Here is an 18,665-nt window from a genome sequence, read left to right as displayed (position 1 = left end):
AAGTTAACATTATAAGAGGATCAAACTGCTTTGAAAGTAACTCCATCGCAGACTCTCATCTTGAGCAAGCATGAAGGCGACAGTGGAAAGCAAAAACTTCCTCATGAGGAAGAAACCTTTATTAGAACCAGGCTCAGGACAAGCAGCCATCTGCTTCAGCTGACTGGGCTTGAGAGGAACCTGTGACATCTTTCTGTTTTGAGTCAGACCTTTTCTCCATCATACATTGTCCACTGTCTCTTCCTCCCACATAAGTAAAGCCCTCTGCTGGCATGTTTCTAATCACAAGTTTGTTTTCCATCACTGATTATTTGGTTTCAAAAGTCAGGAGAATTGTAGGAAGAGGATGATGAAGAAAAGGTTTGTCCAATTTCTATTCTTGTCTTGTTGAAGATCTCCATGAACCAGTAGTTATTAATGTTAAAGGAGCAGTTTAAAGTAACTGCTTGACCTGGCTCTCCTCCTAATTGTTACATTCTGGGCCTCGGAATAGTTCACAATCATCAGCAGCCTCATCCACAGCAGATCCATGCATGATCAGGTTTAGGAGACTGAGTCGACTGAAACCCGCACAGCTCTTCTGTGAGACCGTCTCAGAGGTTTACTTCCTGTTTCCATGGGACAAAATGGCTTGAGTTTAACTGCACCACAAACACTTTAAACTTGACTGAAAGGAAGACAAACCTGTGGTCTCTGTGTGTCTCACTACTGACAGGACTTAAGACTAAATCAGACACGCAGAAATGTATTTGTATTGTTTCAATTCAACTGAGTTTAGGATGTTTACAAAGGAACATCTGATTTACTTCAACTGCAGATTAATCTCAGTCCCCTCCCTCTTGAGGGTCATTAGGCTCTTTGGGTCACAGAGAGATGTTTTGGTCACATGCATTAAGATGTGAATTAGATGGAAAATCAGTGGGTGTGCTGTTTTACTCATATTTATTTATATACGTGTGTGGCGGGGTGCGTGTGAAGGTGTGATTTAGATGAAAAGTCATTGGGTCTGAGGTCTATCTACATTATTGAGCATGCATCAGGATATCTAGCTGCAGTAGCTATCGTGTCAGCAGTATTGCGAACTGTGACGGTTCATTAAGGTGACGAGGGAGCTGAACTGTAAGGTGAAGTTCTATGTTTACCAATTGGTCTATGTTCCAACCCTCACCTATGGCCACAATCTCTGGGTAGTGACCAAAAGAATGAGATCGCGGATACAGGCGGTTGAAATGAGTTTCCTCTGCAGGGTAGCTGGACTCTCCCTTAGAGTCTCTCCCGGATAAATGAACTCCTCACCCTCTCTCTGAGTAGAACTGCTGCTCCTCCATATCGAGAGGTGATTCAGGCATCTGGAAAAGAGGAGTGCCTCCCTATAGAGTTGCTTCAAGCATATTGGACTGGAAGGAGACCCTGGGGAAGACTCAGGACACATTGAAGAGACTATGTCTCAAGGCTGGCCAGGGAACACCTTGGAGTCCTCTCAGTAGAGCTGGAAGAGGTGGCTGTGGAAAGGGATGTCTGCACCTCTATGCTCAGGCTGCTGCCCCCACCACTCAACTTGGGAACAAGCAGAAGAGGATATTTATACATTTGCACATTTATGTATATATATATATATATATATATACACAAACACAAGTTATTTAAGGATTCAAGGTTCTTTATTGTCATATTGTCATTCACATCACGTGGTACATGAGGTGGAACAAAACTGTGTACATAAAGTCCCAGTTACATGCAACAAAAACACAACTTTTAAAGGAAATATAGTAATAAGATCCAAGACGTGAACTAAGAAAAACGCTGAACTAAGAATACACTAAGCAATAATAGTGCAAAACAATGTGCCAAGCAACAGCAGCACGATCATGAGTCTGTGAGAGCAGATGAGGACGAATGAACACAGCAACATGAAATCAATCAGCAGCGTGAGAGCAGCATCATGGATAATGAGCAGCACATATGCACAATGTGGCATTACACAGTGATTTTGTTTTTCACAATAATTTTCACAGTGATCATCCTGATTGAGTCCAACAGCCTCAGGGTAGAAGCTGTTCCTCAGTTTAGTGGTTCTAAAATGCTCTTTAACTTTGTTCCAGAGGGGAGCCGAGCAAAAAGTGTGTGTGCTGGATGAGTGGGGTCCTTCATGATGCAGGTGGCCCTCTTCCTGCATCTAGAGGTGTAGATGTCTGTGATGGTGAAAAAACTGACTCCAACAGACTTCTGTGCAGCCTTCACCACTCTCTGCAAAGCTTTTCTTTCTGCAACTGTGCAGCCTCCATGCCACACGTTGATGCTGGAGCACAGGATGCTCTCCACTGCACACCTGTAGAAGGAGGTGAGGACTGAGCTTCCCAGACCAGCTCGTCTCAGCCGCCTGAGGAAGTAGAGTCTCTGATGCACTTTCTTGATCAGGCTGGTGGTGTTGTTGCTCCAGCTGAGGTTGTCATGTGTTTGTTCCTTCTGAAGTCCACGACCATCTCCTTTGTCTTCTTCACATTGATGTGAAGTTTGTTCTTCCTGCATCAGCTCTCCAAGTGTTCCACCTCCTGTCTGTAGCTGGACTCATCATCCAACCACTGCTGCATCATCTGCATACGTTACAATGTGACAGCCTGGATGGGTAGGTGCACAATCATATGTGAGCAGAGAGAACAGGAGAGTGCTCAGCACACAGCCCTGAGGATTATGGTGGAGGAGAAGTTGTGGATGCTCACAAACTGTGGTCTGTTTGTTAAGAAGTCTAGTACCCAGTTGCAAATGGAGGGGCTTAGTCCTAGTGTGAGAAGTTTGTCCATCAGGGTTTGAGGGATCATGGTGTTGAAGGCGGACGTGAAGTCCACAAAGAGCATGCGGACATAAGTTTTTCTGCTCCAGGTGTGTGAGCGCAGTGTGGACCACAGAGGAGATGGCGTCCTCTGTTGATCGGTTCTCATGGTATGCGTACTGATGAGGGTCCTCGTTGATGTTGATGGTTGTTTTGATGTGAGTCATGACCAGTTTTTCGAAGCATTTAGCAACTATCGGGGTAGTTCAGGTAACTCAACATATCTGATGGTGGTGACGTCATCAGCACGTTTACTAATGTACCCCAGGACTGAGGATGTGCATTGCTCTACAAATGTGTTATCGCCCAATTTGCCTCTCAGTTACATTTTATCTTGAACATATTTAACTCATCAGAACAAAGACAAGTGTTTTCAACAGTTAAAATGTGACGGTGGTGTTGGACCAGAACCAGTCAGGTTTAAAGTTTTTACAGGAAGCAGAGGTTTCTGATGCTGACAGGTGTTTCAGAATGCAACAAAATTAAAACGTCACTATTTTCAGCTTGAATATATTGAATAAGCCCTAATTTAAAGTTTGTGAAATGTTTTAAAGTACTTGTACTGAAATCATCTTAAGTTTTAAGGTAGAAATCAGGTGTATTTACCTGAGACGCCCTTCCTGGCACAACCATAAACTACCGAGCTACCACAGCCCTCTGTGTGGAGAAGAGAGCTGCTATCTAGGGCACCTGGGGGAGCAGATGGTGGGGGTTAAGGTCCTTGCTCAAGGGTCCAGAGTGGGGCAAAATAAGGGTGGAGATAGGTGTGGGTGCTTCACTTATCCCACCCACATTTTGATGTTGTCGGTAACGGGAGTTGACACGGCGATCTTCCGATCACAGGCCCACCGTCTCTAACCTCTGCGCCACCACTCCCAAAAGAAAGTATATTTAAGTCTTAAAATAGAAATGAGGTGTATTTACCTGAGATAATGAGTCGGATCGTATCTCCCCAAACATCAACACCATCTGTCTTCGTTCCACAGAAGTATAACCTGCTGTCCTCTGCTGCCAAGTTTTTAACCACAAGTCTGTTTTCTTGAATTGAATATTTGAATTTAAAGTCAGACGAGAAATAATCAGAAGATACTGATGCATACGTTCGTCCGATTCCTGCTCTGAACTTGTGGTGGATCTCCATGTACCAGAACACATCGAAGTTTAAAGAGCAGTTTAAAGTAATGTCTTGACCCAGTTCTCCTTTGACCTCCATCATGTTCTCGGCCTCTGAAGGAACCAGAACCGTCAGCAGCATCATCCACAGCAGATCCATGATCAGGATCAAGAAGTCGTCTGAAACCATCAGATCAGCAGAGAACTGCTCTGAACTTCCTGCTCCACGAGGTGGTATAACTCTGAATGTAGCAACCCACAAACACTGACTGTCTCAGAAGACGGAAGTGAAACGTGTTCAACTTCAGGCTGAGCTCTGCAGGAAGAATCTGAGGCTTTCAGGGAAAAATCAGCCACACGTTGACTTTTATCTTTGGTGTTATGTTTTTTTTGTGTGTTTTTTTTTTTTTTTTTTTGGTGAATTGAATTGAATTGGATTTTTCCAAATGCTACCGTAACCTCACAGTGATTTTTATGACTTATTTTCCTTAGGGGAAAAACTGGCCTTTTTGAAAGACGTTGTAAATACAACTTTTAATCCAATATTATCATTTAAAATAATGCATTCCTCTCAGGAATGTATTTTTACTTCCGTTTTTTTTTTTTTTTTTTTTACTTCTATCCCTTTGCTCTCCGTTTTCACATTAGCCAACTGGGTGGTGCTCCGTCTTTATATCGAGAGACGGTCAAAATAAACGGATTGCTTCAATGAAGTCATGATGGGAACGACAGTTCTTTTGAGTGTACTGAATCACTATCCATCCATCCATTATCTTTACCTACTTCCTTTTCGGGTCGCGGGGGTCACTGGTGCCCATGTCCAGCCATGGCTGTGCGAGGGGCAGGGTACACTCTGGACAGGTCTCCAGTCCATCACAGGGACAGATAGAGACAAATGAGACAAACAACCATTCACTCTCTCACTCTCACACAGGGACAATTTAGAGTTACCAATCAGCCGAACATGCATGTTTTTGGGCTGTGAGAGGAAACTGGAGTACCCGGAGAAAACCCACGCAATGCACGGAGAGAACATGCAAACTTTACCCAGACATATTTTGCTAACAAAAATTACAAATTTCCCATAGGAAATGAATAGGAGAAACCTTTTCAAAGAAACTGAGTAACGTCGGGAGCCATTTTGGTTCAACATGCATGGAAGGCACCTATTATCACCTATTATTATTATTATTATTATTATTATTAATTAGTACAAATAATTAACATAAATTATTAATGATTAATTTTAATAAATACAAAAAATAACATTAATAATTATCCATCCATCCATTTTCTTTACCCGTTTATTCCATTTTGGGTCACGGGGGTCGCTGGTGCCCATGTCCAGCAATCACTGTGCGAGGGGCGGGGTACACCCTCGACGGGTCGCAAGTCCATCACAGGGCCACATAGAGGCAAACAAGACAAACAACCATTCACTCTCTCACTCACACCTAGGGACAATTTAGAGTTACCAATCAGCCTAACATGCATGTTTTTGGTCTGTGGGAGGAAACCGGAGTACCCGGAGAAAACCCATGCATGCACGGAGAGAACATGCAAACTCCACCCAGAAAGTCTCCTGGACCGGGGTTTGAACCAGGAACCTGTTCGCTGAGAGGCAGAAGCTCTACCAGTTGCGCCACCGTGCTGCCCTCATTAATAATTATTAATATTAATAATTTATATGTAATATTACTTATTAATATCAATATTATTATCAAATATATTAATGGTTTATAATAATTAATAAATTAATAACATATTAATAATTAATTATTAATGTTATTAATTATTATTAATAATTTATTAATAAATAGGCAGTCCCCGTCAAAGTTTCTCCAGGAACTTTCTAGTTAACATCTCAAATGCTCAAATAATCTCAACTACATTCCCAAATCCCAAATAAGTTGAAAAGGAGGCGCCGTAGATGCATTGCCGTCTACCTAGAGGCAGTGCTCAAGTGCCTGACTGCCGAGATCTTGGAGGTAGCGGGAAATGTGGCTCGTGACAGCAGGAGGACCGAGATTGTCCTCCGGCACCTGCAGTTAAGTCCTCGGCGACGAGTGACTCGGCAGGCTTCTGGGAGAAATGACCATTGCTCGGGGACTTCTACCCAGCATTGAGGCAGTCCTGCTGCCCAAGAGGACCGAGAGGTCTCCTGGGTCTGGGTAGACGGATCAGATTTTGCAGCCAGTTTCTTCTGATCCGCAGTGGGACGGACTGGTACAAGAGATCCTTCCTGCCCAAAGCCATCAGCATCTATAACAACTCTAATGAAACCAGGATGAGCTACAACAACATTTAATTCCCCTTTGGGATTAATAAAGTATTTTTGAATTGAATTGATTGGTAACTCTAAATTGTCCTTAAGTGTGAGTGAGAGAGTGAATGGTTGTTTGTGTCCCTGCGATGGACTTGGACCTGTCCAGGGTGTCCCCCACCTCTCGCACAGTAACTGCTGGACATGGGCCCCAGTGACCCCCATGACCTGAAAAGGAAGAAGTGGGAAAAGATGATGGATGGATGGATGTTAAAACACACATTCTCTTGTCTGAAAGCAAAAACTCCAATAACCTTGGTTTGTTACTTTTGACACATCACATCATTGACACATCAAAATGTACAAACCCAATTCTAAAAAAATTGGGACATTGTGTAAAATGTAAATAAAACCTGAATTCACATCAGCTTCACTGAGGAAAACATAGCCCCGGAACAACTTTAAAAAGGAGTGTTGCACCATCTGTTTCAAATTCGCCTGTTTAAAAAAATACAATTTCTCAGTTTGAACATTTGATTTGTTTATTGTGTTCCATTGTGATAAACATGAGATTTGTAAATCAAATCAATCTGTTTTCTTCTATATTTCATACGTCAATGTTTAGAATCAGGGTTGATCATCCATTTGTGTATGATGTAACACTCCCACCTGCTGGATTGTACCGTCACAGAGAGCTGGTGGTAAATGATGGATGTCACGAGTTGCCTGCTTGTGGATCTACAGATTTAAACCTTTGAGTTTGTGGTTTTGAAGAAACTATGAATTTTGAACCATTACCTGAAAACCAACAAGCATTTTACACAACACTACAACCCTGTGGTGCCACGGACGGTGTTCAGGTGCTGATGTGGCTCACACTGTACACTGGTCTGTAACCGAGCCATTTCTGCTCCTATTCTATATATAAAAATAAAAATTTTTTTAAAAAAAGTTAAGAGCCAAAAGACATGCTTAAAACTTGGAGTGGTATAAATATTACAATAAAACAACTACAACAAAGTTTTGATATTTATTGATATTTTTGCATCAGAACAAAGAAGAAGACCAAACTCTTGTGATGAGGGTGGGAAAACGCATTTTCTGTTCTTACATTCTAGTAAAGTATTAAAATTAGACCAATTTTTTTTTTTTACTATTATTCTCGCTTATTAAATCATTTCCTCTGTGGTTGCGGTAGCTCGGTGTGTCAGTGCCGCGGTCTTGTAATCCTGTGGCCCAGGCATCTGACGTAAAACACTTGGCAAATATTTTATGTGCGCTCATTCACTGTGACCAACCCTGCAGAAGAGAACAACCAAAAGAAACGACAATAAAAGCCAGATACTTCACGTACTTTTATTTTTTATGATTTATTTGTATCGAAACAAATATCTTCTGTGTATTCCTGTTGTTCTCAGAATGTCTTGATCTAATTGTGGTACGAGCCTGTTTGATAAGTTCTAGCAAACCAATCGGTTTGATTTAAACGTGTTAAAACGAAAACTGTTCTGGTTTCAAAAACAGAACATGTTCTCTGGCTGGAAGTTGAACTAATTGGATGTTTACCAGGCTAACAAACTATCACTACAAAACCGATTGATTCTTTGGTTTTTGTTGTCGTTGAAGGTTCACTGATTAAGGTTTTCTCTGATGGCGATCTTTGGAATTTAGAGCAGATGATGGTCAAATTACGACAAGTTTTTACATTGTGAAATGTTTTCCAGGTGTTTGTTGAGCAGCTCTCTTCACACTGAAACCGACAAAAAGTTAAATGAGAAGTAAGTTTTGTATTTTTTTGGAGACGGAAAGCATCACTAACATAAACTCTCGGGAAAAAGGGTTCAGATTGCATGCAGGTTTTTGTTGTTCTACTGACAACAATGGCTGAAGGACTCAAATAGAGGAGCTGCAGAAGTTAATGATGTGAATCAATGTTCAACAGTAACTGGTTAGTTAATGTAACTAAGGCAGTGGTGGACGAGTGGTTAGAGCAGGCATCCTCCAATGGTATTGGGGATTTTATTTCACCAGCAGTCACAAGCCAAAGTGTCCCTGGGCCAGACATCGAACCCCTCATTTCCTCCGATGTGTGTCCCATCGGTGTATGAATGTAGTCAAACACCGATTAATCGCTTTAGAATGATTTGTTCAATTAGCTTTGAAGAGATCTAGTAGAGTGCTGTATGAATGGGTAAATGAGGACACAGATTGTGTTGTAAAGCGCTTTGAGAGTCCTGACTAGATAGGAAGATGCTATTTAAGTACAGTCCATTTATCATTTAACTAACTAGCACTGGGTATTTCACCATAGGTGACCTATTATTCTACACCTCGGAAGAGTGTCTAAATTTCTATCTCCGTTAATGCGGCCTGAACCACAGCGTCTACCCGCACAAGAGTTATATCAAAACGACCGGATCGGCCCCGTGATGTGTGCTATTACTTTTGTTGGCATTTCGAGTTACCATGGCGACGTAATTTGTGAACAAAGACGCAATATTTCACCAACTCCAGGAACTAGTTGGTGACTGCCCACTTATTATTGTACACCTAAAAAGCATATCTTTTTCAACTTTAATGTGGCCCGAACCGCAACGTGGACCCCCACGAAAATTATATCAAAACGACCGTCCCAGCTCAGGGAAGTGTGCAATTACTTTTATTGGCATTTGCAATTACCATGGTGACATATCTTGCTAACAAAGATGGCAAATTTCCCATAGGAAACGAATAGGAGAAAAATCTTCACAGAAACTGAGTAACATATGGAGCCATTTTGGTTCAACATGCAAGGAAGGCAGTGCATTATGCAATGCATGGAATGCGCCTATTATTAATTAGTAATATTAATAATAAATATTAATTATAAATTATAAATGTTAATGATCTGCTTTAATATCATTAATAAATTAGCAATATATACATAATTAATAATATTAATAATTAGTATGTATTATTAATAATAATTTAATTATAAATAGGCAGTCCCCGTCAAAGTTTCTCCAGGAACTTTCTAGTGTAATGGTTCACCTTCAGTCGGCAGCGTCTCTTTGTCCTCAGCTGGTTCTCCCTCCTGGACTCGTTTTGTCCTCCAACAGGTTAAAAGCAAACCTGCCAACAGACCATCAGCTGAGTCGGTTCACCTTCAGACCTTCGTCTTCAAGTTCAAATCAATTTTATTGTCATTTCCATCACATGTGGTACATGAGGTGGAACAAAATTATGTACATAGGGTCCCAGTTACACCCCAAAATAGCAAAATATAAAGTGGACAAAGAAACTGTAATAAGGATCTAAGAATGTAGAACAATATGGTGTAACAGCAGCAGCCCGAACATGAGTCCGTGGTGAGCAGATGGGCATAAATGAAAACAGCAGCATGAGATCAGCAGCGTGGATAATCAGCAGCATGACATAATCAGCAGCACAGATGCGTCACATATTCTTCAGCTGTACAAGAACTCACTGACCTGCTGTTAGACACAGCAGGAAGGAGACGATGAGGGCTGAGCGGTAGATGAAGAAGTTCAACCTCTGAGTTTTACAGTCAGGAACGTCCTCCAATGCTTTACTGGGAGAAATGGTGGAGGATGGAGAAACACCTGGAACATCAGAGAAATAAGAAGACAAAAGCGAACAGATAAAATAGAAAATATCTCAACGTTTTATAAATAGTTTGTTCTAACGTCACAGGAACTCGATACTTCCTGGTTTTTTTTTTTTTTTTTTCTTTCTGTGTTTCTAAAACTTTCCGCCAAAGAAGAACAGATTATATTTTCAGTCTTTGTGTTCTGAAGATGAAGGACACCAGTAAGCCAGAATTTATACCTTTGGTTTCATGGCACTCATTTTTATTTTTATTTATTCTACACCTCGGAAGTGAGTCTACATTTCTATCTCCGTTAACGCGGCCCGAACCACAGCATCTACCCCCACAAAAGTTATATCAAAATGACCGGCTCGGCCCCGTGATGTGTGCTATTACTTTTATTGGCATTTAGAGTTACCATGGCGAAGTAATTTGCGAACAAAGACGCAATATTTCACCAACTCCAGGAACTAGTTGGTGACTGCCCACTTATTATTCTACACCTGAAAAGCGTATCTTTTTCAACTTTAATGTGGCTCGAACCGCAAAGTGGACCCCCACAAAAGTTATATCCAAAGGACCGGACTGGCTCCGAGATGCGTGCTATTACTTTTATTGGCAATTGGCGTTACCATGGCGACACATTTTGCTAACCAAAATGACAAATTTTCCATAGGAAATGAATAAGAGAAAACTTTTCAAAGAAACTGAGTAACGTCGGGAGCCATTTTGGTTCAACATGCATGGAAGGCACCTATTATCACCTACTCTTATTATTAATTAGTAAAAATAATAAACATAAATCACTAATGATTAATTTTAATAATTACAAATAATAACATGAATAATTGCTAATATTAATAATTCATATTTAATATTAATTATTAATATGGTTATCAACTATATTATTTTATAAGTATTAATAAATCTGCAATATCTTAATATTATTTATTAATATTTATTAATAATAATAATGATAATAATTTATTAATAAATAGGCAGTCCTCGTCAAAGTTTCTTCAGGAACTTTCTAGTGTTATTTTTAGATTTACAAACCAAAAACAATCCACGACAAAATGTTTGACCAATCCTCTGTAGAAACCGATGATTCATGGGTTACAGTTCATATTTCAACAACACTGAATATTTTTTACAGTCCGTCTATCCTTTAAGAAGTCTCTTTTGTGAACCTGATGACCCATGAAAGAAGAGAAACATAACTCAATCTTTGGGTTTTCAGTAGAAACTGTGATATTTACCTGAGATGAGATGGAACTTGTCTCCATAAACCATCGTCCCATTCTCAATCCTCCCACAGAAGTAAAGCCTGCTGTCCTCTGCTGAGATGTTTCTAATCACAAGTCTGTTTTCCATCATTGAATATTTGGTTTCAAAGTCAGGAGAGCCGTAGAAAAAGAATGATGGAGAAACGGTTCGTCCAATTAAAATTCTGGTCTTGAAGATCTCCATGTACCAGTAAGTTTTAGAGTAACTGAAGGAGCAGGTCAAAGTGACATCTTCACCCAGCTCTCCTCTAATTGTTACTGTTGTTGTATTCTTGGCCTCTGAATGGACCAGAACCATCAGCAGCAGCATCCACAGAAGATCCATGATCAGGTTCTGTAGATGGAGTCAACTGAAACCAGTGCAGCTCTGCTGAGAGACGTCTCAGAGGTTTACTTCCTGTTTATTATCAGTCTGAGTTGAACTGAACCACAAACACTTTAAAACTGTCTCAGAGGAAGCCCAGCCTGTGGTCTCTGTGGGTCTGAGGACTTTAGACTAAAACAGACGCACAGACGTCCGTTTGTATCATTGACTGTTTGAGTTTAGGATGTTCTCCAAGAACCAACGTCTGATTTTATTCAGCTTTTTCTCTTTATTAACATTCATCTGCTGATTCTTCTCGTTTCCCTTCTTCATCCAAACACTAGAATGTAGGAGTTGTGCTTTCCCTGGTCTCTGTCTCCCTCTAGTGTTCTATATTTGTTGATGTCTGCACCTGTGATGTGTCACAGGTGTTCTGTGTTAGTCTCGTTAGTGTGTGTATTTAAGTCTGTTTGCCTGCGTCCCTCATTGTCTGCTCATTGTGTCACTGTGATACCTGTCCCGCTCCTTGTGTCCTGCTCCTCGTATCCTGCGTCCTGTACCATGATTTATGTAAGTCTGCTGCCAGGTCGGCCATCTTTATTTTGTAAATAATAAATTATTTATATTCCTTGAGTCCTGCCTGTCTGCCTGCACCAATGGGTCTCCTGCCTGCAAATCATCACACAGAATAGCTGCAGCGGGAAGGATCTCTGGTCTGGTTTCTATAACTTTTTTTTTTTTAATTAATCTACCTTTCATTTTTAATATTGTATTATTTCTGTTTATATTATTATTTATTCTGGAATTATTTCCACATTGCTGGTTCTCATCCAGCAGTTAGGATGAGAATCAGCGCCTCCAAATCTGAGGCCATGGTCCTCAAACAGAAAAGGGTGGATTGCTCTCTTCAGGTGAGAGTGAGGTTCTGCCGCAAGTTGAGGAGTTCAAGTATCTTGGGGTTTTGTTAACAAGTAAAGGAAGAATGGAGCGTGAGATTAACTGATGGATTGGTGGAGCATCTGCAGTATTGCGAACTCTGTACCGGTCCATTGTGGTGAAGAGGGAGCTGAGCTGTAAGGCAAAGCTCTCTGTTTACCAGTCGGTCTACGTTCCTTCCCTCACCTATGGTCACAATCTCTGGGTAGTGACCGAAAGAATGAAATTGTGGATACTGGCAGTTGAAATGAGTTTCCTCCGAAGTGTAGCTGAACTCTCCCTTAGAGATAGGGTGAGAAGTTCAGTCATCTGGGTGAGACTTGGAGTAGAACCGCTGCTCCTCCACATCAAAAAGATCCAGTTGAGGTGGTTTGGGCAACTGGTAAGGATGCCTCCTGGGTGCTTCAGGCATTTCTGACTGGGAGGAGACCCTGGGGAAGACCCAGGACATGCTGGAGAGACCATGTCTCTTGATTAGCCTGGGAACGCCTTGGGATCCTACCAGAAGAACTGGAAGAGGTGGCTGTGGAAAGAGATGTCTGGGCCTCCTTGCTCAAGCTGCTGTCCCCACGACCTGACTTTGGAACAAGCGGAAGATGATGGATGGATGGATGGATGGAATGTTTTTATGATAAGAAGTGATGTGTCTGCATATTGGGGTGTTTTATTCAAATATTTGACTCCTGAATTTAGCTGCACTTCAGGTGCAGTGTTCAAGTGTCTTCTAACAACAAGTACATAATTTATTTTTGATATGTTACGATGATTATGAATTAGAATCATCAAACAAAAACATCTTGAGATTAGAACAACTACAGCTTTACAGGTAGAAGGAAGGTGAAATAATAAAACTAATAGAATAGCTGAGTTATACAGCAGGTAAAGATAATGGATGAGCGTATGGATGACTTGCCTCCAAATATTACTTTGTTTCAATAAAAACTATCCACTGGTTCATTAAATATTTTGCTAACAGGCCCACACAGAAAGAGGAAAGTGTCCTCAATCCCTTTGCTTTTCAGTGGTGACTGAAAAACCTTTACAGGAAAAAATAAGAGTTGTGACATTTTCCTCTTCAACATATTGAACTCAGCAGAACAAAGACCAGTGTTTTCAACTAACTGTTACAATGTGACGGTGGTGTTGGACCAGAACCAGTCGGGTTTAAAGTTTTTACTGGAAGCAGAGGTTTCTGATGCTGACAGGTGTTTCAGAACGCAACAAAATTAAAACGTCACTATTTTCAGCTTGAATATATTGATTCATCCCTAATCTAAAGTTTGTGAAAAGGTTTTGTTGTAAATACTTTTAATGATAAAACGGCACATTAAGTCTTAAAGTTGAAATCAGGTGTATTTACCTGAGATGAGTTGGATCGTGTCTCCTCAAACATCAGCACCATCTGTCTTCGTTCCACAGAAGTATAACCTGCTGTCTTCTGCTGCCAAGTTTTTAATCACAAGTCTGTTTTCTTGAATTGAACATTTGGACCACTGAAGGAACCAGAACCATCAGCAGCATCATCCACAGCAGATCCATGATCAGGATCAAGAAGTCGTCTGAAACCAACAGCTCTGCTGTCAGATCAGCAGAGAACTGCTCTGAACTTCCTGCTCCATGAGGTGATAACTCTGAACGTAACAACGCCGCAAAGTAGATTAGCTTCAAAATCAATCAAACATCACAGAATACGGATTTAAGAAGCAACATCTGCATCTCTGCCAGCGTGATGCGACAGGAATCATTCACAGAGAGAGACTAGATCAATGAGACAAGCCTGAGAACTGATACCAAAACATCTGCTGATATTATTTGCATATCAAAATCCTCATATCCTCACATCATAATTTTCACACACCATCAAGTACAAATAGAAAATACAACTAAACCTTCATGCCCACTTTTACTAAACTGGACTTTATTAAACATATTTACATTTGTATATGTGGCATGAAGATGTGCTCTCCTGACCATGACCTCTGACCTTGAGGTTATCTTTCATATCCACCCTGAACTGGTTTCTTTTAAAATTACTTTGACCTGAATAATGATTGATTATTTCTACACATTGATTACAGTTTGATAAATGGTTACTCAGTTCTTTTCAGCTTTTACTTAGGAAAAACATATTCATAAAATCAAGTTTGTTTTTAGGAAGTTTGATGGTTTTTATATTGAAAATGATTCTACAAGAACCCCCATGAGCTGTGCCCTGTCTCCTGCGTGGAGTTTTGGAGGCTCGATGAGCCCCCGAAGTCCTGGAAAGATGAAGCAACCGTCGGCTGTACTTCCTGACTTGAACCAGAGAATCTGGTGAGGACATCGATGCGATACTGGGACTGTCTAACAAAGTTAACGCAGGTCCTCTGGATGGATTTTTTTTTTTTTTTTTAACTAAGAAATAAAGGACAAAAATATTTGTATTTTTTTGTTTTACCTGTAATTTATTTTTGAATTTTTACGGTTTTATTAAATAAAAAATATATATATAAAATATATAAAAAATCCAGAGGACCTGACTTAAGTCTGACTTATGGAACATGCATCAGGATACTGGGCCTGGTTATGATGTTTTAAGCTGATTCAACTTGATAATATCTTTCTTTGCTTGTAGTATTAGTAAATAACTTAAACTGATGAAATTCAATGACATCTCTCATCCAAATAGTAAAGTTTTAATCAAATAGTTCAATTTTATCTAAATTCAGCAACGTTCAGTCAGGTGATCTGGACAATTTCTTTTTTTGTTGTTCATTCTTCAATAATCAGACTTCATTCTGGGCGGGCCCCAGAAACCATCTTATCACCAGCAAACTGGTTGGTCCACTATGTGAGTGTGCTGCTTGTGGGACTGAGTTTGCTGTGGCTCCTTCGACTGATGAAGTCCTTTGGATGAAGGATGAAAAGTCTCACCAAAAAAAAGAAACCGTCCAGATCACCTGACTGAACTTTGTTGGATTTTCTACTTGGATTATTGAGCACAAACTTTGATGTTTATCTAAATTGTCGAGCGTATAAAAGAAAAATAAATTCAGTCCAAATAATTATTTTGTTTTATATCGGAGATTTACTTCTTGTTTAATCCTTACTGCTTAATCAAGTCTAAATATTCACCCAACAACTACTTCTTCAAATGAGTTTTATTCTTCATTTTTGTTTTATATTTTTATTTTGTTCATGATTCTATTTTTTATTTATGTAAAAAAGTCTTCAAAGACAAATTCGGTCTCTTCATTTCGTTGAATATAATTTTTTTTCCAATAACATTTTTTTTGCTGTAATTAACCAATTTGACTTCAGGCAGATCTGATCATTAAAGTGGGAATACAATAATTAACCTCAGGAATCCTGATTTAACGACTGCAAACATTAAGTAAAGTGATAGAAAGTGTCGCACTTCCTCCTCCATCACTCCAATCTATGACGTTCCCTAACAATCATATGAATTGTTGTTTTCCTCAGTGTGTTTCTTATTATTCATATGAATACATAAAAAAAAAGCTTAATGCACAGAGTTAACTTTTTACTGTTTTCAATGAAAAAGACAAGAGTCAAATGAAAATCAATAGGCACCATTACAATTGTTATAATTGAATAACTTAAATGCAACATTAAAATTAGCGTGTTTTTTTTTTTTTTTTAGCAGATCAAACCATAAACATGTGATGGAATATGTATATACTCTGATTTTTTTAAAATTAGGATATTAATTAAATAGTATCATAAAAAGCATAAGAATGCTGAAGCAGAGAAACAGATTGATCTGGTTGGAGGCACCCCCTTGTTTTGCTAAAGTGGTTTAGCCCTGGATCTGAACAACCAATGAGAAGTGAGAACTCAAACCACCCGGAAGTGCAGTGAACCTGAACATGGACCAGTAGGGTAAGTTAAGAAGAAGCAGTATTAAACATGTTTTGTTATATGACTAAGTTACGGTTGGCTTTTTTCATTTTACTGTTCTTCGTTTCATATCATACATTTATTTTTCCTCACCCAGTGTTCTTCTTTTCCATTTATTCATTTTATTTATTCACCAATGTAATCTACAATATTGTCATTTACAACAGGGCAAAAAAAAAAAAAAAAAAAACTATTCAGATGAATTGTTTTTATTTTATTTCATTTACAGTAATTCAATAAACGTCCCACTTCTCCAACTTTTGCTTCATATACAACAACATGATCTGAATCAAAGCTGAAGATGTTGTGGTTCTCCGTAGGAGTGACAAGGATGGATAATATTAGGAATGAGATCATCAGAGGTGCAGCGCAGGTTGAACAACTGGGAGATACAGTTCGAGAGACCAAACTGAGATGGTTTGGACAAGTCCAGAGGAGGGACAGTGGGTATACTGGTAGAAGGATGTTAGAAATGCAGCTGCCAGGAAAAAGACAAAGAGGAGCTATGGATGTAGTTAGAGAGAACATGGAGGTAGATGGAGTGAGGACAGAGGATGCAGAAAACAGAGATGGAGGAGGATGACTCTCTGTGGAGACCCCTGAAGAGGGAACAGCCGAAAGAAGAGCTGAAGTCAAGTTAGTTGTTGCCATCATGTGACACAACAAAGTCATTTTTCATTTAGTCTTATTGCTACGATGTTTCCCAGATGTTTGCTGACTGGATCTCTTCACACTGAAAAACATCAAATTCAGTTACAAATCAGTTTTGTCATTTGGAGGATGGAAAATTTCACATACAGAGGTACAAACAGCAGAGTTGGGGACTGCCATGGCATCTATTATTCTACACCTCGGAAGTGAGTCTACATTTCTATCTCCGTTATTGCGGCCCCAACCACAATGTCTACCCCCACAAAAGTTATATCAAAACGACCGTCTCGGCCCCGTGATGTGTGCTGTTACTTTTATTGGCGTTTCAAGTTACCATGGCGAAGTAATTTGCGAACAAAGACGCAATATTTCACCAACTCCAGGAACTAGTTGGTGACTGCCCACTTATTATTCTACACCTGAAAAGCGTATCTTTTTCAACTTTAATGCGGACCAAACCGCAAAGTGGACCCCCACAAAAGTTATATCCAAAGGACCGGCCCGGCTCCAAGATGTGTGCTATTAATTTTATTGGCAATTGGCGTTACCATGGTGACACATTTTGCTAACGAAAATGACAAATTTTCCATTGGAAATGAGTAGGAGAAAACTTAAAAAAAACAACTGAATAACGTCGGGAGCCATTTTGGTTCAACATGCATGGAAGGCACCTATTATCACCTATTATTATTATTAATTAGTAAAAATAATAATTAACATAAAGTATTAATGATTCATTTGAATCATTACAAATAATAACATTAATAATTACCAATATTAATAATTGATATTTAATATTGTCAAATATATTAATAGTTTATAATAAATAATAAATTGACAATATATTAATATTGATTAATATTATTAATTATTAATATTTATTATTATTAATAATTTAATAATAAATGGGCAGTCCCCATCAAAGTTTCTCCAGGAACTTTCTAGTTTTAGTTATTCTACCAACAGCAACATCTGAAGGCAGGGACGGTCCAAGCCTGTTTGGTGCCCTGGGTGAACAACTCGTTCAGTGCCCCCACCCCTTCACTCTCAGACAGAAAGTAACTGGTTATTTAATGTAGCTAAATAGCAGTAGGTAGTTCACCTTCAACCTGACTGTAATTGATTAGTTACTGTAACTAGCGGATAGTTCACTTTCAGTCTTACAATAACTGGTTAGTTAATGTAACTAACTAGAAACAGGTAGTTCACCTTCATTCTGAGAGTAACTGGTTAGTTTATGTATCTAACAGCAGGTAGTTTACCGTCTTTCTATCAGTAGCTGGTTAGTCAATGTAACTAACTAGCAACAGGTAGTTCACCTTCAGTTTGATGTTTACTGGTTAGTTAATGTAACTAGCAGTAGGTGGTTTACGTTCTGTCTATGAGTAACTGGTTAGTTTATGTAACTAACTAGCAATGGATAGTTCACCTTCAGTCTGATGACAACTGGTTAGTTATTGTAACTAACGTGCAAGGGGTAGTTCACCTTCATTATGATGGTCACTGGTTAGCTAATGTAACTAACAAGCATGATATAGGAATGATTATTTTGATGCTTTTATGTCAATTTATACTTATTTTACACTCATTTACATGTAGTTTGAAAATACACTTATACAACGTGTTATTCACATATTAGGGATTGTATTTTGTTTTACATGTCATAAAGGCAAATGGTGGAATGATTTATGTTGCCTTTATGCCTATTCAAATATATATATATATATATATATATTTGGGACACTCTTTGATGGTTTGCAGAGGGACGGAGGGGTGCAGTGTTTTCTATTTAG

Source organism: Nematolebias whitei, chromosome 23 (genome assembly GCF_014905685.2).
Source record: "Nematolebias whitei isolate Nwh7 chromosome 23, NemWhi1, whole genome shotgun sequence".
Taxonomy (NCBI): domain Eukaryota; kingdom Metazoa; phylum Chordata; class Actinopteri; order Cyprinodontiformes; family Rivulidae; genus Nematolebias; species Nematolebias whitei.
The sequence above is the reverse complement of the archived record's forward strand: the minus strand, read 5'-3'. Positions refer to the sequence as shown.